This window comes from Crocuta crocuta, unplaced genomic scaffold, assembly GCF_008692635.1.
Source record: "Crocuta crocuta isolate KB4526 unplaced genomic scaffold, BGI_CrCroc_1.0 scaffold580, whole genome shotgun sequence".
NCBI classification, from domain to species: domain Eukaryota; kingdom Metazoa; phylum Chordata; class Mammalia; order Carnivora; family Hyaenidae; genus Crocuta; species Crocuta crocuta.
Genome location: NW_027527940.1, coordinates 3813886 through 3836176, shown reverse-complemented (window position 1 = coordinate 3836176; position 22291 = coordinate 3813886). Strand labels below are relative to the sequence as shown.

The 22291-nt window shown below is 44.1% G+C and overlaps 1 long non-coding RNA gene across 1 annotated transcript; it reads left to right on the top strand.

Moving 5' to 3' along the window:
• The first annotated feature begins 1450 nt into the window (after positions 1-1450).
• LOC144221812 (uncharacterized) lies at positions 1451-21968 on the top strand. The gene is made up of 3 exons (XR_013332187.1): positions 1451-1593; positions 1810-1962; positions 21652-21968. It is a non-coding gene; the product is annotated as an uncharacterized LOC144221812 (long non-coding RNA).
• Positions 21969-22291: the final 323 nt, after the last annotated feature.

Here is a 22291-nt window from a genome sequence, read left to right as displayed (position 1 = left end):
AATTTAATTCCATTTTGGTCAGAAAATATACATTATGTGAATTCAATGCATTCAAATTTGAGACTTATTTGATGTCCCAGATATAATTTGAGACTTGTTTTATGCATGTTTCATGTATACTTGTTTTATGCATATGTTTCATGTTTCATGTGTATTCTGCTGTTGTTGAATGGAGAGAATTCTATAGATGCCATGAGGTCCCCAAGCTCTCAGCTCTGATCCCTAAACTCAGGAAGTTCACCGGGCTCTGCCTGGTCCCCTCTTCTTGTCTATGGTCTGGAAACATCCTTGAGGCAGTAAGCCGGGGCAATTGTAATACCCACCTCATTTGTTTCCCTTTCCTCAGCCATCACTGTCCAACATCCAATGTCTTTCACATTTCATAGAGGAGGGCACTTGTGGGGATGAGCACTGGGTGTTATATAGGAACCAACTTGACAATAAACTATTTAAAAAATTGTTTATTTCAGGCAGGAGGTTAAATCCAGCCCTTGTTATTCCATCATGGCCAGAAGTGAAAGAACTATAAATAGTTTTTTATTCACCTTAATTTTGCCAGTCTGTTGCCAGATAAAATCAGTTTTCTAAAATACAAACATAAATAGTATAGTAAGATGATTCTCAACAGGTTTTATTTTTAAACCACATACTGTAAAGGAATAAGTCACATACTATAAAATGCCCACATCTTAAGTGATCATTTTAATGAGTTTTGATAGATGTCAAAATTATACAAAGCTTTTTGACCCTGTTCAAGATACAGACTATTTCTCTCACTCCATGAAGTTCCTTTCAGCAAGGTTTTAATGTGCAATTTTGAGAAGTCAGTTGAACTCTATGCATTGACTTTTGAGCTAGGGAAATGAGCCCATCAATTGGACAGTTTCCCCTTCTTGCTTACTCTAAATCCCATTGCACTGCGTAATCTCCTTTGCCCAGGTAGACAGACCCTTATGAGAGTCCCCACAAAATGAATTATTGGACCTCAGGTCCTTAGTGATTTTTGCAAGCAGGTAGAGTTCAGCAATCAACAAGATGAGGAATCATTTTGGGAATCTCAGTGCTCCCCCTTGACAGTCATGGGATGCCTTAGGCTATAATACACTTTCCACCTTGGACCCCTGGGAACTTTCATTTCTGAGATTTTTGAGGTCGTTTGTCACACAGCATTATTGCCACAATGACTAATTGATACATGGTGCTTGATAAATATTGCTGGACTGCTTTCCAAAAATGTTGCACTTCTATTTATACTGTACCAAGCTTGTCAAACTAAATATTATTTTTATTTTATTTTTCCCTGTTTTATTGAGATATAACTGACATACATCACTGTATAAGTTTAAGGTGTACCACATAATGTATTTTTATTTTTAGGTTCTGAGAGTTTAATAGGATGAATTATATTTTTGTTATTGTTTTGTTTTTCAGAAGCATTTCCAAACTTCCAAGGCACCTGTGAACCATGTTGGCATGAAGCATTAATGGGTCTCATTTCCCTTCTGGTGGGTGCACCTGAGGGAAACTTACAAGGCAGCTGGTTGTCGAAGAAGCCAAAAACAGAAGCTGACAGCAAATCATAAAGCCCCTGGGGTATTGTCCTATTTAAATAGATCACCTTGTTTCCAAACATTCATTTATTTCCCTTTTGATTCTTCCTCTTCCTTTTGCAATCCTGTATTTCCAGTTTCACAGTTTTCTAGTGTTTGCTGCATGTTAAGCACTGTGCAAGCCACCTTTGACACTTAATCCTATAATAAGCAAAGCTGCCTGTAAGCCATTCTACCCCCTTTTCTTGCTGTTTTACAGTCTCCATCCACCCCGTTGGCTGCCAGCTCTGAATTCACATCCTGGCCTTGGTCACTGTGTTGCTCTCTGCATCTCTCCTGGTGTGGTAGGGACCGGAGGGCTCTTACTCAAACCCACCTCACCTGGCACATTGAAACACAGCAGCAACAGCAAGTAAGTCCTGCTGTGAGGGAAGGAGGCTGGGCCACGGGGGCAACTGACCTTTTCTCTTCTCTGGTCCTTTTCTCAGGTCCTATCCCTCCTAACTGTCTTAATTGGCAAGACTGAATATTTTTCTACATTTTTATTTACTAGGTAGGCCTCCCCTTATCTGCATTTTCTGTTCATATTCTTTTTCTACTTATCTATTGCGGTCTTGAATTTTAAAAAATCAATTTATATGAATTCTTTATGTAGCAGAGATATTAAAGCATTTCTGCAATGTTTGCTGCAAAATTCTCTCTGTCCAATATTTGTTTCCTTGGCTTTTGCCATAAAGAAGATATGTCTTCTGAGTGTAAAGTTTGCACCCATAAATAAGAAGGACCACATTTAAATATGTGTACCTTTCTCTTATCTTTACATAGCCTATAATATGTTTTCTCAGGCAGTTTAAGTCTCACTCTGGAATGCTCAGATTAGCAGCCAAGGATGTATTTAGGAGGAAGGAGAAATTGGATCCCTCTGTGACAGGAATGGCTAATGACATTTTTTCCCTGATGAGGCTGTGTGGTCCACTCCTCATTTATGCGCTCTAAAATATTTATTGAGCATCTACTCTATGCCAGGCACCACTGCCTGGGACATTCTGAGCCCTGGTTTAACGGTCACTGAGATTTAATTGAGTTTTGATGAGATGGATGAACCATACACTATATCAATAAGGTTGAGTAATACCTTAATCACATTCATAGAGTTATTAACTTTAGGGTCTATGGAGACAACTTTGAGGGAGCAAGACAGATATAGTCCCTGCCCTCCAGAGGCTCATAGAAGATTGGAGAAAGCATTCAAGTAAAAGACAGTTACAATGAGCTGGGGCAGGGGCTGTGATGGAGAATATGGGATGGGGGGTTGGGGGCCTTGCAAACACAGAGCAGGGCACCTGGGCCAGATTTGAGAGATCAGGAAAAGCTTCTTGGAGGCAGTGATGTCTGAACCGAGATCTGGGGAATGAATAAGAATGGCTAAGAGAAGAGAGTTGGAAGTCACAGCATTTTTGTGAAGGCAACAACTCAAAAAATCCTGAGGTGAGAGAGAAAAGTCTGTGCCTCTAAGAATGCAAGGCACCATGGGGCGCCTGGGTGGCTCAGTCGGTTGAGCGTCCGACTTCGGCTCAGGTCATGATCTCACCATTCCTGGGTTTGAGCCCTGCATCGGGCTCTGTGCCGACAGCTACTCAGAGCCTGGAGCCTGCTTCGGATTCTTTGTCTCCCTCGCTCTTTGACCCTCCCCTGATCACACTGCCTCTCTCTCTCTCAGAAATAAATAAAACATTAAAAAAAAATAAAAACAAAAAGAATGCAAGATGCCAAAGAGTGTCTCCTAGAGGTAGTATTTGAGAAATGAGTCTATATTTTCACCATTATTCCTCAAATTATTTGACCTCCTTTTTAAACTCTCCTACCCCTTTGTAAAATATGCCACAGTTATCATTTAAAGGGGGTTGGCTTAGCCAGATCATCCAGCTAGAAGCTGAATCGTCTGTACCCAACTCCATCTAGTCTTGCCCTGTGGGCTATTGATTCCCAGACAGGAGTCAAGGCGATGAGTCTGAGCTCCTGGAGGGTGACAGGGACTGTTCGGGGGATTCTCTAAGCAGTGCCTAGTACATTATGGGTCCTCAGTTAATATTCATTGAAGTTTCATTGAGGTTTGATGAGATGGATGAACCATACAATATGTCAATAAAGTTAAGTATTACCCTAACCACATTCTTAAAGTTATTAAAAATGTCAAGAGCAGGGTGATTTATTTGCTCATTCTATGGAAATATTGCAAAGACAGTATGTATGAGAACATGCAGGGCTTAAATGATAATGATTTATTTTTCTGGCTCCATCTCAAGCTTAGACTGTTTCTGATGTTGCCTGCCTCTTTGAGGTCTTTAGCCTTTTGACACCATTTCTGGCCCTTAAGAGCAATGGGAGATTGCAGTGCAGGCTGGAGGTTTAGGAGTGGATGCAAATTCATTCCCCAGCTGTCTGCTGTCTAAGAAAAATGCCAGGCAGCCACCTGAGTGAGACCTTTCACATTTGACATGGTTGCCGGAGAGTAATAGGTGCTTCGGCAGGGGGGGATGACAAAGCTCTGGCTCTGAGCTGAGACCTGAAGAATGTGGTTCCTGCTCTGACATAGCATGTTTCCCAGGAGAATGCTAAGCGGTAGCAACTTGGGAGCTCAGGAAGGAGTGGGAATTTGAGTTATTTGCTCAGGGAATATGTGTTCACGTTGAATCACTTGCATCTGATTCGCAGCCCAGCCTGCTGTGGAGTAAGGGCTCCCGCCAAGGCCGGCCCTGAGATTCTGCATTAGGGCCTCCACCGCAGCTTCTCTCAAGAGACTGAGCCTCCGGGCGGGGTGCTTGTGTGTCTAAGAAAGCACGTTCCGCAGCGCATGTCGGCACAAACAGCTCTGCACAGCCGTAGCCAAGCACCCTGTACAGAGAAGCGATTGGTTAAAAAAAAAAATCTTGATGCTTTGTAATAACTATGTGATTAAAAATCCGGTGAAAAATGACAACAGTTAAACACAAAAACACAGCTTTGCAAGCTCATGCGCAGCATCGGCAAAGCCTTTACCTCCAGCCCCTTCCCCAGCTGCTCGTGGGTGCCCACACTTTTGGGATGTGCCCTCTAGGTACACTGCAGCCAGAGGCTTTGTGTGGGAGAACACTCCCTGCTCCTTCCTCCGGCCCTGCCTTCGCCCTGCTTCGCCGCTACCAGCCCCGCGCCCTATACCGTCCTCAGCCTCTAGGGGGCACCAGAGCTTGCACATAGCAAGGTGGTTGTTTCTTGAGACAAAAGAGGACGATTTTGGCTGCCAATTTGTCTTAACACTGTGTAAGGTCTGTCTTGAGGCAGAGGAGGCCATATACAGACCGGAATCGGGTGTGCATTGTTCTGGCTGTTCTGATGTTACTGACGGGAGGCTGATGCTTGTCCACGCCCCAAGGTAATGGGGAGCCAGCTTCTGGTGCTTTTTGTATCTGACAGTCCAGCCCATGGGGCCGGTGGCTGGGAGAAAAGGTCCCTGGAGGAAGACCTTTCGAGACAGGGGGCTTCCTTTACCCTGGCCCCACATACCTGCCAGGGAGCCACATGCATCGGAGAAACAAAAGATGTCGGAGAAACAAGGCAAGTGAGGATGACAGGAGGAAGGAGACTAAAGGCAAAAGGAAAGGGACAGGAAGAAAGAAAGAAAATGCAGACTAGGGGCAAAATCAAGAACGAGAGGGAGAAAAGCTAATGTATGGTGATTGTTCTCACCGGTGTTGTGGGTTTTGGAGCAAAACAATTTGTAGGAAGCAAACTTCCCCAAATGTGAGTACTTAATAAAGAAGAAAACAGAAGGATTGATAATGGGAATTAGGTTAATGAATAAACAAGCTGCTTAAAAAATGGGCTCCTTTTGCAGTCCGTTATTTTTAACTTAGTGGCAATTTGCATACTAGTTAATTTGCATATATTAAATACTGCTCCCCTTTTTCTCCTTCCCACCTCCTCCACTTCAGAATAACATTTCATTAGGGTGCTGCTGGGCCCGAGGACTTGGAGGCTCTGGAGAGTTTATTAATTTATCCAACACATGCTGTGTACATTTTTATCACTTGCCGCACAGTGGACCCGGTATCTTTGAAGTCATTAACAACACGAGGGGTGTTCTGCTCGAGGTATTCAAAAGAGAGCAAGAAAAGCCAGCCTGTAAAAATGTTCCCCCCCAAACAGGGAAAGAGCATGTTTGGTTTCTGTTCTTTCCGGGAAGACAAAAATGAGCAATGGATGACTCTCATCTGCATCAGAGAACTATGTTTTGTTTAACTTTTATTATTATTATTATTATTATTATTTTTTGATTTTCAAATCGAAATGGAACTGATTCCCAGCGGGGCACAGATTTCCAAAATCTCATCTCACATTCCTCCTGCTGCTGCCCACAGTGGAAGGCGGAGCAGAGCATGGCTTTTTGGGAGGCTCCATGACAGCTGATGGGAATAACGAATCAGGAGGTGATGGCCATAGGCCCCCCTCCTCCGTGCCTCCTGGACTGCACCTCCTCCTTACCGCCCTCTCCCAGGGAGTCCGCTCACCACTGCCCCTTTCCCTTGTGGCTTCTGCCTAAGTGGGAGCTTCTAGCTCAAGCCTCTGGTTGTGCTTAGTTAATTGCTCTGCAGTGGGTCATGGCACCTCCCATGGGACTGGAAGATGGCCACCATGCCTACACGGGGCTTTGAGTAAGTGCCTACCCCTTGCATCAATCCTGTTGTTGTTTTCCCATGACATCTTATCAGTTTATCTCTTAGCCCTTCTTTCTATTGTCCCAGGTGCTTAAGCTCAAGAGAAACCTGTGTATTTGCCGAAAGCTTATCATTTTCCCCGGGTGCAATTGCAAATGAAAAATTGATTAACTAACTAATTTATTCAGTCATTCATTCATCAAATATTTATCGAATGCCTACTATGTGCCAGATATTCTAAGCAAGGGGGATGTAACGCTTACATTCTAGTGGGCGTCAGGCAAACATATAAACGATAAATGACACTAACCATGAGTTATAAATGCCAAGGATGATGGGGTAGCAAGTGGCATGAGGGAGGGGGCCCTGCTTTAGCCAAGGTCATCAGAGACAGCTGCTCCAGAAGGGTGACAAAGGAGAACCGGAGGGAGGCAGGATTTATTCAAGGACTTAGGGCAATCTCCGTGCTTGGCTTGGTCCTAGATGGGCTTGTGGCCTAGTGACATTACATGTGGTTGGAATAGCCTGCCATTGTCAATGTATTTACTATCACCTAATTTCAAAGTGGGGCCTGGCTTGTGGGGCCATATCCAGACTGGCATTGCGGTGTGCATTGTTCTGGCTTGGTGAAGCAGCACCCTGAGACCCTCAGGGCATTCAGGTGATCTGCGTGGGTTCAGACCTTCTCTCCAGGAGCAAACTCCTGTGGAGGAGGCAGAGGCCAAACACGTCAGGCAGCCTGGGTTTAAAGCTCACTAGTTCTGTGACTTTGGGTAAATCACATAACCTCCTTGACCTTTAGTTTCCCAATCTGCAAAGTGGGCACAATAAATGTGAAGGTTTGGCATGTAATTAAGCCTCAATAAATGTGTCCAGGTGTTACTACCCAGAAAATTAGGAGCTAGACCATGCCTGGGCGGTGTGGAGACATTTTATGTGGGGTACCAGACATACAGCATAGAAAACCACCTCCCCACCCCCAGAATAGTCTGTTGGTGCCTTGTGGCTTGAGTCACGGCATAGACAGACTTGGGTTTGAAACCCAGCTCCACTAACTTACTAACAGTATTATCCTTGAGCAACTTGCTTAATCTGATTATGACTCAATTTGCTCATTTATAATATGGGGATAATAATAATGTCTAGCTTATAGGGCCATTATAAGGATTAATGAGACAATATCTGTAAAGCATGTAACACACAGATGTTAGCTGGTATATTCAATATTATTTCACTGACCTGGTCTGTGGCAATAAATAGTTTGATTGTCTTAATGAACAAAAGAAATGCTAAATTCTTCACATATTATATTGACTTTTTACCCCCCAATTATTCTCACACTGACTGCAACACTGCTGTTTCAGTGTAATTCCCTCCACACCAATGCCCTTGCCCTAGTCTGAGCCACCATCTTCACTCCCAAGAAAACTGCAATGGCCCTGACTGGTCTCTCTGCTTGTCCTCCTGCCCTGTTCTAGGCCCTTCCTCACACAACAGGCAGACGATCTATAGAATATACATTAGCTATCAAATGGTTTCCATTCACCCTAAAATAAAATTCAAAGTCTTTACCTCAGCCTGTAAGGCTTTAATTGGCCTGTCTCTTGCTCATGTGTCCAACCTTAGCTGTCCTCACTTCCCTCCATGCCTGCTATAGTCCAGCCACACTGGTCTTCTCTCTGTTCCGAAACATGCCAAGCTCATTCCTGCCTTGAGGTCTTCAGACATGTCATTTCTTCTGCCCAAAGTGCCCTTCCTTCCGTGCTTTGCTTGACTGATATATCAGTGAGGTATTTCATTCGACTCTGAATAGCAGAAAATTGTGACAATAGGACTTCAATACATACAAGGGTTTTTGTTTGTTTGTTCGTTCAGTTAGAAGTCTGGAGAAGGTGGCATTGGTCATTTGCTTGAAAACATCATAGGCAAGATCTCTGCGATTCTGTCATGGCTTTTTCCTCATGGTTGCAAGATGGCTGCCATAGCACCAGGCATCCTATCCATATTTCAGGCAAAAAAAAAAAAAAAAGGAGTTGAAGGGAAGCAAGAAAAGGTAGCACCATTAGGGGAAAAACCTCAGCTTTTAGCTCATTGACCAGAGCACTGTTACACTGGCTACATCTTGCTACAAAGAAGGCTGGAATAATGTGTTTTGGCTAGATACACTGTGCTGTGTGACTCCAGACAAAATCACGGTTGAGTATTTTCAGCTGGGTACATCATGGCCCTAAATAGAATAAGGAAAAAGAGGAAAAATATTAAGTAGGGAACTAGTGGTGCCTGTCACATCTGGCTTCTGAATTTTTAGGTCTTACCTTACTCATTCTCTCCTCAGAACACCTTGTCTAAGTATCCCCCTTTCTCCATTATTCTCTGTCATAAGTACTCCCTGTTTCCCTCACAACACTCATTTATGATGTAATTGTTTAATCCTTTGTTTACTTGTTTGTTGTGTATCTCGTTAGAGGTACCATAAGGGCAGGGAGCATGTCTTCTGGTCTTGCCACTGAATCTGTACAACCCAGCTGAGCACTGGGCATAAAGCATTTCTCAGGAAATCATTAATCAAATGAATGAGTCCATCAGTTCATGAATGAATATAGGATGCTTCTAGTTTGTTGGAAAAGTTCTCTCTTCCTTTCTCAGGCTACCCCAATCAAGGGGTGCCCCTAAATGGAATTGCCAAATAGAAGTGAACACAGTCAGCTAATGCTGATAGTGACTTTGTCAAATTAAGAAATGACAGAACGTTCAGAAAGTAAATTGTTGGGTTCTTATTCTCACGCTTTATCACTAACACTCAGCTCTCATTAGTTGAAAATTTCAATACTTGTGGGTGAGTCGCGTATGGCAGGTTGTAGAGATACTCTGAATAATGGAGGGGACGTAGAGTCTAAGCTCAGAGCCATTCTTTAGGGGTGCTGGCTGTTTTTCCCAGCATTTGGGTTGGGAGCATGCTGCCCAATGACCATGATTTCCCTTCTCTTCAAAAAACCAAACCAGGGGTGCCTGGATGGCTCAGTCAATTAAGCATCTGCTTTGGCTCAGGGCATGGTGTCATTTGCCAGTTCAAGCCCCACATCGGGGTGCTGTCATTGCAGAGCCCACTTTTGATCCTCTGTCTCCCCCAACAGTCCGCTGTTTTCACTCTCTATCTCAAAACTAGAATAAACATTTCGGGGTGCCTGGGTGGCTCAGTCAGCTAAGCAGCCAACTCCTGATTTTGGCTCAGGTCATGGGTTCGAGTCTCATGTCAGGCTTTGTGCTGATAGCTTGGAGCCTGGAGTCTGCTTTGGATTCTGTGTCTCCCTCTCTCCGCCCCTTCCCTGCTCACACTCTGTCTCTCTTTCAAAATGATAAACATTTTTAAAAAACACAAAAATAAAATAAACATTAAAAAAAACTCAAAGAAACCACAATAATTCACTTACTCTGCATTACATGTAATTAACTAATCAAATTCTCAAGACAATCCAAAGAAGGAAGCTGAGGCCCCGGGAAATTCGTGGTTAGGGATGGGGCCTGGGTTAGTGGGTGATAGAGTAGCTGGGGCCCCAGACCCCATACTCTAAGTCAACGTTATGCAGGTGTGCTTGCTATTATAATTTAATGCAGCATTTCTTTAGGGAAAATCGATAATACCAAATGGAAGCCTGTATTGTAGTATGACGCTTTTATCAATGTCAGGTTTGGGGCAAAAGTGAAGAAAATGACTCTTTGGTGTATCACTGCAGGGACATACGTCAGTCAGGTACTGGAATGTGAGGAGGAGAGACGGTTCTGGAGGAACCTGTACCAGCCACCTCCATCCTCCTGCAGCCCTGGATCTGGAGTTGTAGCCTTAGCACCCCAAACCTGATTTCAGGGCCGGCATCCTGCACTGCTCCATTCTGTCTTTTCTAAAGGCATTTTAATATTGCTAATCGATGCCCCCCGTGGAGTGACATTTTCCCTCGAGTATTGCTGCAGAGTGAACTTCTTGGAAGAATGAAATTCTACAACTGATTTCAAAATGGATGTAGGATGAAGCCTGCTGGATTCCGACTCCTCAAATCAGAAACCTGTAGCCAGGAGGGAATGGGCTGTAGTTGTGCAGACCTGAATTTAAATCCTGAATCTGCACCTTGCCAGCCCTGTCACCTTGAGCTGGTTACTTAACCCTGGGAGCCCCAGTTTCCTTCCATTTCCCAGGGATGAACTGACCTAACCAGGGGAGTATTGTGTGAGGATTGCATGTGATGTGTTTCAAAAACCCCAAGACAATGATATTCAGAGTGGGGATTCAGCTTATGGCAACTCCTCTCCCTTCCCCTCTCAGATGCCGTGTGGTTCACTTAGTCGCCCCTCTCTGATAAATCTTTACAAAGGAGATTTTGTTCAGAGATAGCTTCAGGGAGGGGATTGGACGAGCACTCTTAGTCACACATCCCACAGTCGTTAACATCCCTATTTTCTAGCCACCAGTAAAGCACTGTGCTCAGTGGGGAGCCTCGCAGCTGAATGGAAACGCAGAGACTGGTAAGCCCAGAGAGAAGCCAAAAAGTTTGGTTAAGAAAAAAAAATGGTAAATAAAAAACAAAAAAACCCCAAAACCAATGCAGACACAAGAAGAAGGAGGAGGAGGAGGAAGAGGAGGACAAAGAAGACCCCTGAGAAAATCTAGAGATACTGAAACCACTCATCCTGAACCTTCAGGTCTGGCTTCAAGGATTTACTAACGGTGTGTAGGGCGCCAGTCAGGGGTGGAAGGTGCAAGGAAGGGTGGACCAACTGTAAAGAGCCCTTGTTGCCAAAGAAAGCTGGCCAGCACCACTGCCTCATGCGGATGGCCCACCCCAAGGCAACTGCCTGCGTTCTGTTGGGTTGGCCCGGAGCGCTCACATCCTGTAAGCACCCACCCACATCGCGGCCTCTCTTGATTGTGAGCTGTCTCATACTTGGTTCTGTGCTGCTTCCTGACATGTAGCCTTATCTGGAAAATTGCAGTTCTTAGGGTCCTCCTCCTAAAGATGAACAAAAATCTGCTTCCTTTTAGCTTTTACTGACCAGCCCCAGTGCTGCCTCCAGGGTACGCACAATGAGAATACTCTTCCAAGCGAGAGTCTTTCAGATATTTAAAGACAAAGATCATCAGGCTAAACAGTTCCAGCACCTCCATTTGGGATTTAATTAACATCTTGTCTAGCATCTTTCCTCTGTTCTTCACCCGCGTACCGCCCTTCTTCAGTTGGTCAGTGACCCTCGTAAGCACACATCTCAGGTCCACTGGGAGAAGCACACAGAAGCCGGTTCCCACTGAAACACTGCACTCTACATTCCCAGCAGCTTCCTTGGCCAGAGCGTGAACCTGAACCTGCATGGAAACTCAGTCCTGAGGCCTTGTTCTCACGAGTTGTTCCAAGGTACCCCTCCTCATCCTCTCCTTGTGCTCTCGAATCTTTGAATAAAACCCCAAGGTTTAAAAAATATCCACTGAAAGATTATCTCATCAGGTCTGAACTGATATACCCATCCATCCAGACTGTTTTTGACTTGCAGGTTCTGGGGCCCCCTCCTCAGCTTCTCCTCTCAGCCTTAAGCTGCGTAGATGGGACGGACAGGCTCTAGGAGACAGACACTTAATAATAGTTGATACAAGTTTTGGACTGGATAAGACAGAGGTCGAAATTCTTCATTTTCTCATTCAGGGTACACCGTAGGATCCCATCACACATTAATCATCATCTCTGAATTTATTCAACCAGTTATAAATCCACTGAATGGTATTATCATGAGGTCCATATCTCTGTAATTTGTTCACAGTGATATTATAGGAAACGCCATCAAAGCCATTGTTAAAATCGATAGGCATTGTATCTACTTCATCCGTTTGAGTCATTCTTGCGGTCACCCCACCAACAAGCCTGTCTCACGTGCCTTGTTCCTAGGGAGTCTAAGCTGGTCCCAGGGTTGAACACATTCGCCATCTAGGAGTTCACATTCCTGCTATTGCACAATCTGCCTGAGGGCTTAATAGGGACCATCTTATTCCTCTGAAAATCAGGACTTGCCCTTCTTTCAAAGGATATTAAAGAGATGAGAATGGGACAAAGGAGACTGAGGTGAAACTTCATAGAAATAGGGACACCTGGGTGGCTCAGTCGGTAGAGCTTCAGACTTTGGCTCAGGTCATAATCTTGTGGTTTGTGGGTTTGAGCCCCACGTTGGTCTCTGTGCTGACGGCTCAGAGCCTGGAGCCTGCTTCAGTTTCTGTGTCTCCCTCTCTCTCTGCCCCTCCCCTGCTCATGCTCCGTCTCTGTCTCAAAAATAAATAAACGTTAAAAATTTTTTTTTAAAAAAGGAAACTGCATAGAAATAATTTTGATTAGGCATTAAGCATAATTCCCTGGCCAGGGCACCCGGATGACTCTGTTGGTTATGCATCACTCTTGATTTCAGCTCAGATCATGATCTCATAGTTCAGGAGATCGAGCCCTGCATTGGGCTCTGCACTGACAGTGTGGAGCCTGCTTGAGATTCTCTCTCTCCCTCTCTCGCTCTGCCCCTCCCTCTTTCCCTCCCTCCTTCCCTCACTCACTTACTCTCTCTTTCTCTCTTTCAAAGTAAATAAGTAACCATTAAATAAGAAAGAATAATTCCCTTGTGCTAAAATTCTAAATAATGGCTAGGATGTGACAGGCATGCACAAGTCTTTCTTAAATTGGCTATGTATTTGATAGTTTTCCTTTGTAGACCCAGAGGCAAAGGTATGGGTGAGGACGTCACACACTAGCAAGGGGGTGGCTGTGTGAAGGAGTCAAAGGCTAGGTCTTCCTTGTGGCCCTGCCACTACACACTAGCTTTATCACCAGGTTATGCAGGGATAGTTTTTCCTCTCTGAGGCTCTCTTCTCTGGGCTTCAAAGGGGGATGGGAATACTTTCCATCCCTATCTCACGGAGTCATTGTGAGCACCCAGATGAAAGGCAGCTTGCACAAGAGTAAGAGGTTATTATTATGGCTTCTGGAGGAGTTTGTGTCTCCAAGCAGGATCCACGGCTGTCAGACCCATGACTGCGGCTGTAAATCCTGTGGGATGTTGGAAGCCGCGCTGTTTGGGGTGGTTCATATTCTCTAATTGGGTGTCACCTTTCATGAGCCAAGCAGCTGCCAAAACTGATTGCCTCTGATTTATTTTTTTGGAACTGATCAGCATATTGTTTTGTTAACAACTATCTGAGGTTCAAGAAATCTTCTGAGTGGTACTACCTGAAAGTGTAACAGCCAGCCAGGGGGCTGTTTTGTGGTACACTCATGTGGATTTATCCACTACAGGTATCCCTTATTTTTCAAACGTCCACGATATATCACTTCACTTTTACAAAAGGACATAAGTACCTGTTTTCACGAACTGAAAGAACTATGAGGAAGGTTTTCACTTTTACAAAAATGGCAAGAAGTGAAAATAGTGTTCAATATTTGTTCTGCAGCCAGCCATTATAGAGGCAGCGTGCACCCCAGCAGTGAGAGCGGTCCCGCCAAGCTCCTTCCTGGGGAACCACACTCGGCATCTCAGCATTAAGCTGCCACAGCTTTGAACTGTGCCTCTGAGCATCTGTGCTTTATTTGGATTTATTCTGTGCATCCATTAGCAGGATGCATCCTAAAATATAAGAGAAACCTAAGAGAGGTTATTTTTTGGGTTTGGAAAAGCCCAGCAAATTTTTTATGTGAATTAATGGTAATTACTTCTTCTATGTACACCATTTTGGTACATGAAAGGTTTCATAGGAATGCTCTATGCTCTACTTTAGGATAACATGCAAAGCCTGTATTCCCTTCTTAGGGCCAAATATGGTGATAAGTTTACAAGGGGAAATCAGTGATTCCTCAATGCCTTCAGGACTCAGTAGGTAATTTTCATATTTTGATACAGAAAATACATCTTTAGTTCTTTCTGGACTAGTCTTCCTCTTGTCTATAAACTAAATTGGATGCAGAGCCCAGGAAGAGAGTGAAGACAAGACTCAGCATTACCTCAACAGTAAGACATCTGTCCAGTGCCTGCCATTATCCCATCTACACCACTGTTCACCCATGCATCTGTCCGTCCATCCGTCCATCCGTCCGTCCATCCATCCATCCATCCATCCATCCAACACTCAGTAAGTATTTACTATGCACAAGGCACTGAGTGAGATTAAAATCTTGCCCTCAAGGAGTTTATGGTTTAGTATGTATTATAAATTGTATATAACTTATGATAAAAATGTTATTATAAGATCAGACAGAGATTGCTTCCAGTTAGAAGGAACTGGGGAAGCATTTGAACTGAACCAAAAAAGTTGGATAAGATTTAGATATACGGACATAGGAGATAAGGTTTTTCCAGGCAAAGGGGATCAACAAGAGCAAAGACAGGAAGGAAGTGAATTGTGGAGATTGCATGGGGCTTTGCAGGAGAATAATGGGGGACAGACTGGAAAGGAAGCCCAGGACAGTTAGTGGAGGGCCTGGAATTCCAGGCTAAAGATTCATTCAGAAGGAAATGGGGAGCCACTGAGGATTTTTGAGTATTGTAGTAAATGTAAATGGAACTGTGCTTCAGAAAGATCATCCCCTTTACCAGTGCTAAAAGTTGGAAGCAAGATGGAAAAATCTTGCCTCCAAGTCCTACCCTCTGATTTTCATGTGGTAGTCACTGCTACCACTGGCGGGGAAGAAGGTGGTGCTATTTAACCCTTAAGAAGAAAGGTGGGTGTAGTCGGTCTATGAGTTCCAGCCAGAGCCCCCTTTCAGAACTGCCTCATAGGAGTGTGGGCTGCTGATGGCTCATAGCTACATCCCTCCCTGGGAATTGGCTTTGGCTGGAGAGAGCTGCCCCCCTCACGGTTATTCTCTCTTCTTCTACAACCAATTGATACAGAAAATACATAGGCCTAGCCTCCTTGCCTCAATATGGAAGACAACTGTGAAGGTGCATGCAGCTCCTCACCCCCCCCCCCCCCCCCCCCCGCAGGGTCATCTGAGGCCTCTCTCTTACCTAGTGCACACCCTGACAAACCTGTTGCACACATATCTTCATCTCAGAGTCTGGTTCTAGGACCCAGACTGCAAGTCCCGAGACTGGGGTCCCCCTCTTCCCCAGCTCCATCTGCTGTTGACCTATCCAATGGATGACTTGTTTTAGCCACATGTCTTCTCTCTGGGCAGAGGCTGGAGTTGGGCTGTGCTGCTCCACCTCTGAAGAGATTTCTCTAGGTTTGGAAGTTCTCCGAACCTTCCCAGGCTGTGCTCCCCAAAATGTCTTCCACAGGGTATTTATGGAGGTGCTTCTTATAAATAGTGATGGTCAAACAAGTACTCAATATCCAGAGGTTAAAACTGTAGACAATGCCCAGGTGTATTTAAGTATAAGAGCGTCTTTCTCAAAAACCACATCAGGGATTAAGGAACTGTTGCTCTGTGCCTTTGAGGGGTTGTTTGGGGCTGAAATACTCATTAGTGAAGGGCAAGGCAAACATCCAGTTGGGATGGTGGTTTTGAGGCAAGGGTTGAAAGTTCACGTGGCTTAACATCCATTCAACAAAACAATGAGACAAGCAGGTGGGGACTGTGGGAATCTGAAAATCAGACACCTGCCCATCCAAAGAGGGCTGCTGCTACATGATTCCAGACAGACGTTGCTACATGGGAGTGCTGGCCCATGGGGCCAGACCTCAGATTTTGCAAGAGAAGCCAGATATACATTTTTTTTTAAAATTAAGCTTCTTGAGTTTTAATTCGATTTAAAATAATACTGTGTTTGTGGAGCAAAACATCTACAAGCTGGATGTGGCCTGAGGGCTGGGTTGTCTGCCTNAAGGAAAAAAAAAAAAAAAAAAAAAAAAAAGTGAGTACATTTGTGTGTTAATTTCTAGAGGGGGGTCTGTCCAATAATGGCCGACTGGGGGTCAGAGGGGCTACAAGAGTTGGGGGAGCCACTGAGCCTAAGCATGAGTGGTCTGAAGAGAAGACAGCTGAAAGCATGCTTCCAAATGTGTGTTGGCCTCTTGCCTTTGTGGGGATTGGGGAAATCTGCAGGTTTAAAAAAAATCTTATTTGCAAATTTACTTATTCCTTAAATTCCTTCTTAAAACATTGCTTTATGTTATTTAATCTTCAAGAAATCCTTCAAGGATTCCCAATTGTACACAAGATAGCAGTTGGTAGTTAAGTCCCTTCATATTAAGTCTACATATGCAATTCATTCATTCATTCAGATGTGAATTCCTTTATTTGATATACATACACAATTATACAAATAATTATCAAGTGCTATATGGTGAAAGTCACTGTATGAGGTGTGTCTGGGAGCAGAAAAATAAAAGATATTGTCACTGCCTTGCAGGAATTCTGAGGCTGGCACGGCAGCATGGGATGATGGTAACAGTTCACATCTATTGACCACCCACTAAATGTCTGGTATTATACTTATACTTAGTTTCTTTCCTGAACCATATATTTAATCCTCAGACTAGCCTACTGGAAAGGCAGCTATTATTTCTGACTTCAGTTTAGGGAAATAAATGGAGGCATATTTTGTTTGGGCACTTGGCCGAAGGTCAATGAGTTATAAGAGCTGGAGCTGGATCAGAGTCTAGTGTATACTTTTGTAACCATTACTCCACCTGGTGCCCTGTGGGGGGCTCTGAGCACCTCAGAGCTCTGGTGCAGAGGGTGGTAGGGGAGCTGGATATTGGGTAGGATATTCACATGGAAGAGTTAAGGCAAAGACAGCAATGGCTCGGCAATGGGGAGGCCAGAGTGGGTCGTGGGGCCCCAGGGAGCAAAGGTAAACAGTTTTGGATAGTTGGATATCTCCTGGGGCCACAGGGCCAGCTTCCATCAGGGGCAGTCAGAGAAGAGGACCCTTAGACCTCAATAGGCTCTGCAGAGGAAGAACAGAAGGATGCAAAAAGGTTCATCCTCCGTATAGACGCAAAACTGTTCATCCTCTTTAGAGAGGAAAGGCAAAGGCAAATCACAATGAAATGTCACATTTTCCACTTTAGATTAACAAAGATTCAAAAGCTTAATACTACTTAGTGTTGGCCAGAGTTCTCCTTTTTGCACAATATTGATGGGAGAGACAATGGGAAAAGCCTTCTTAAGTGTAGTTTGGCTATATGTCTGTAACTACATTTTTAAATGCACATACCTCATGATCCATAAAAATTCCCTTAAGATATGTACATACTTACATACCTACAAGTAAATCTACTATACAAATACCAGTGCAAATGTGTGTACACATGCGCGTAAGGGTGTGGCATTTTCAGAAACAGAAAATTATAATTGATCTTCATCAGCGAAGAGTTAGATAAATACATTATGCAAACCAGGGAAACTATTACTTATCACTCAGAAATAAAACCCAAGTCCTTCCCATGGCTTGCAAAGGCCACCATGATCTCATCTCTGCTTCCTTCTTCAACCTCACTTACCACCAGTCTTTCCCTCTGCTGCTCCAGCCACAGAGGGCTCTTCACTGCTCCTCATTCAGACCAGGGCCATTCCAACCTCAGGGACTTTGCTTTTGCTCTTGTTCTTCTTGGAAGGTTCTTTCCCTAGATATTTACCAGACTCACTCCCTCACTTCATTTGTGCCTCTGTCCAAATATCACCCCATAGTGGGCACCTTACAATATGGCTCCAATGATCCCTCCTTCTGGTATTTGCACCCTGTACGATCCCTTCCCTTGGTGTGTGCGCTCAGCCTGGTGACTTTTGACTAAGGAATAGAACGTAATAAAAATGAGGGCTGTCACTTCTGAGATGGATTATAACATACGGTGATTTCCAGCTTGCTGACTCTGTCTTCCCTCTCTGGCTCTTCTCTCTTGCCCACTGTGATAAAGCCAGCTGCCATGTTGTGAGCCACCCTGTGGAGAGGCCCACATGACAAGGAACTTGGAGAAAGTTCCCAAACAGCCAGTGAGGAGCTGAGGCCCTCAGAGAACAATCTGTGGGACACTAATTCTTGCCAACAACCATGTGAGTTTAGAAGCAGATCCTTCCCTGTTTGAGTCTTCAGGTGACTAAAGACTTGGCTGACACCTTGACTGCAGCCTGTGAGAGACCCAGAGCAGCTAAGCTGCTTCGGAACACCTGTCCTATAGAAACTGAGTTAATAAATATTGCTGCTTAAGCCACAAAGTTTTAGACGAACGTATTACACAGAGATTAGACAACTGATACAGAGCCCCTCAGAAAAGTCTTCCATGACTATGCAATCTAAACCATCAGTGTCCTTTGTTGCCCAATGTTGCCTTAACCCGCATTGATTTTCCTCATGGCATGTGTCTTTTGGACGTTTTATATGTTATTCATTTGCTTGTATGTTTTTTTTCTCTACTAGGACATAAAGCCTCATGAGGGACAAAACCTTTGTTTTGTGTACTGTTGTGTTCATAGCGCCTAGAGCAGTGCCTGACCTTAAGTGGGTGTTTGCATTCAATGCATATTTGCAAAGGTGGGTATAATGCAACCCATAAAGGGAATGAGCCAGTCTTGCACATCCAAACATGGCAAAGTCTTCCGAGATATAACCCAAGGGGGTGGGGGTACATTGCAATTCAGTCTACACTTAGCACTCTTCCCTTTTCATGTCTGAAAGTTTGTATATCTATCAAAATTTTGAAACGATTCCTATCAAAGTGTTAGTGATTTTTCTCTAAAAGAGGAGATTATAGGGCTATCATGTCTTCTTAAACATTTCTAGAATTTTTTAATGATTTGCAACGATTATTCTGGGATCATAAAAAATGAAGACATTATATGGAATTTGTAAGGCCAATGATTTCCTTTTCAATGTTCTTGTGTGGTCTCTGGGTGATGCCCAGGGGAGGCAGCCGGCCACTGCTCTGGGTCCAGCGGCCCTAGACATCTCCCTTACAGTGGCCAGAAACCCGTCTCCCTGCACCTTCCCCAGTCAGACTGCAATCTCTGGGCAGCCCACAGGAAGAGCTCATCTCTCCCCCACATGACAGACTGTCAGAAATCTAGCATGTTTTCTGCGAACATTCCTTGGCAATAATTACAGAATAGGAAATAAGAGGTTGAAAAGAAATAAAAAGGCAGTACAGCAAAAATAACTCTTTTTGCATTTCAGCCTAGAGGGGATAAAGCCACCGAGGAGCTGATGGATGGAGCAAAGGGCTCTCATCTTCCACTGCACTTGGGGGTAAAGGTCTCATGGACGTGCTAATGCTGGGCTTTGGTGAAAGCTCTGGCAAAGCCTCTGGGCACAGAGGCTGGTTTGTCCTTGTCTATGCTGAGTGTGTCTGTGGAGGAAGGTACCCAGAGCTGTTCCATCTAAAGCTTCAAGTTTCCCTATAGATTCAGAGCCAGTGCAGGAGAGCGAGGTGGATGGCAACCTTGCCAGCATTCTGCACACAACTTGGTTTGGGCACGGCTTTTCATCAGCCCCCTTGCCGTCAACTCTCTAGGCTCCCATTCCTGACCCCACATATACTATGTGCTCTTAAGTTTGCTGTGTGCATTGACTGGGATAGAAGCTAAGCTCTGAGAACAGGGCCTCAGGTTTTCTGTGCTCTGCAGGGTCTTCCATAACTGGTAGTGACAGCCAGGTAGATGCTCCAGGGGTGTGGCTGACTGAACAAATGGTCACATTCACATTAGCGTGCGCCCTTTTCAAAATGTGCTCTGGTGTAGTCTGACCACTGCAGAGCACAGCTGGATTGTAGACATGTTCTTTCTGCGTTCTATACTTCCGTGAATGTGACCTAAAATACAAGTGCCACCTTGAACAATGGCAACCTGAGTAATATAGGAGGGCCCACAATGATCCCCTAATCCCCACCCCACTCCAGGCTGAATGCAAAAAGTTCCATTAGGTGACCCACCTCAAAGTATCCATATGCCTGCCCTAGCTGACCAATGGGTTACACCCGGACACAGGCACTGAACAGAAAAACCACATGTTCCCACATCTCCTCACCATCCCCCTCAACTACAGCCCCCACCAACGCCTTGCCAGTCTCTCCTTTGCTGTCCTGCCTGACGCCCCCTTGTGGTGTATCCAATAAACTTCTATCTCCCTTGTTCTGCCTCAGATGAAGTCTTCCAGTGCATGTGCCGCTGGCTTCTACCTGATCCACTCAACCCACACTCGGTTGCCCCTCCCTACAAAAATTACATTTTTGGGGGGCAGTTAAATTAATCAGTTGTATAACTCAGGGGTGCTTGGGTGGCTCAGTTGGTTGAGCATCTGACTTTTGATTTCAGCTCAGGACATGATCTCATGGTTCATGGGATTGAGCCCCACATTGGGCTCTGCACTGACAGTGTGGAGCATGCTTGGGATTCTCTTTCTCTCTCTCTCTGCCCCTCCCCTACTTGCTCTTGCTCTCTCAAAATAAATAAACATTAAAAATATTTTTTAATTAATCAGTTATATAACTTAGTCCTCTTGTTCCCCAACCTTTTCTCCTTAGTTTAAAGGAATTGTCAGATAGTCTTTCTTTAAATGTTGCTTTAATTACAGAATATTTCAAAGATACAGTATTTTGAATATTTCAAACATAAATGCTTGTGGACCAATTCCTTGAATACAATAAACATCTATTTTGTCTAGTGACTCCACTTTTTTTGAGAAATAAAATGCACAAATAAATTCAAAGCTTCCTTTATTTTTCATTCTTTGCTCTTCATCTCTCTCTTTTTTTTTTAATGTTTTATTTATTTCTAGGAGAGAGAGAGAGAGACAGCGTGAGCAGGGGAGGGTCAGAGAGAGAGGGAGACACAGACTCTGAAACAGGCTCCAGGCTCTGAGCTGGCAGTCAGCACAGAGCCCGGTGCGGGGCTCGAACCCACGAACCACGAGATCATGACCTAAGCGAAAGTCGGACGCTTAACCGACTAAGCCACCAGGTGACCCATGCTCTTCATCTCTTTATCCCAAGAGATAAATATTATTCCAAAATTGGTGTGAATCTTTCCCATCCATGTTTTGCATTTTATTATATATGTACATATCTATAAAAATTAAGTGTCCATCTATAATGTATCAAGTCTTATTATCTGATGATTCTATAACTCAGAATTGGGTCTTCAATATTGATTCATAGAAACTGAATCTATTCATTTTAATTACTGTCTTCTCCGAGTGTGTCATAATATGTCCACTCCCCAGCAGCTGTGTATGGGGCTTCTCATTTCTCCATTTTCATATCATCCCTTAGTTTTACCAGACTTTTAAAAATTATCAACCTGATAAATATGAAATGATATCTCATTTTAATTTGCATTTTTCTCATTACTAGTGAGGTTGGCCAACTTATGCATTTATTTGCCATTCAGATTTTCTCTTTTATCAATTGCCTTTTCTTACTTTAAAAAGTAACCATAATAAATTCCCTCTCCAAGTCCAGATCCTTGAGGCCTTCCCACCATACTGACTTGGAGCTGAGACATGTTACTTGCTTTGGCCAACAGCACAAGAAAGCGTGAGTCTTGGAAAGACCCAAGAGTAGTGCTTGATTTCTCTCACTGTTCTTGGGAACCCTGCAACTACGGCCATGTGGAGGCGCCCAGACTACCCAGTCCAATGACGACAGACTTGTAGCCCATTAGCCTCCATTAGTCCTGCCAACTGCCACACACGAGTGAGGCTGTGGATCATCAGCTGACTGCAAACACGAGTGAGCCCAGCTAACCCCTCAGTGAAGAAGAGAGCCTTCCCTTTAAACCCAGCCTGGATTGCCAACTGTGAGCAAGTCTATGCTGTTTTAAATCAATAAATATTTGGATGATTTGTTGTACAAAGTTTCTTTATACACGTATCTTACCCATTTCCCCCCTTTGATCTCTTGACCTTTTCTTATTGCTAAGCTCTTTCTTAATGACATTTCTCACATAACTCTGAGTACATTTATGAAGTAGACATTGCTATCATCATCATCACCACTTCATAGATGAGGAAACTAGAATTAAAGAGGCTTAGTGACTTGTCAAGGATCATGCAACTAACAAGCAGGAAAGGTGGGATTTGAACCCATGGCTCTCT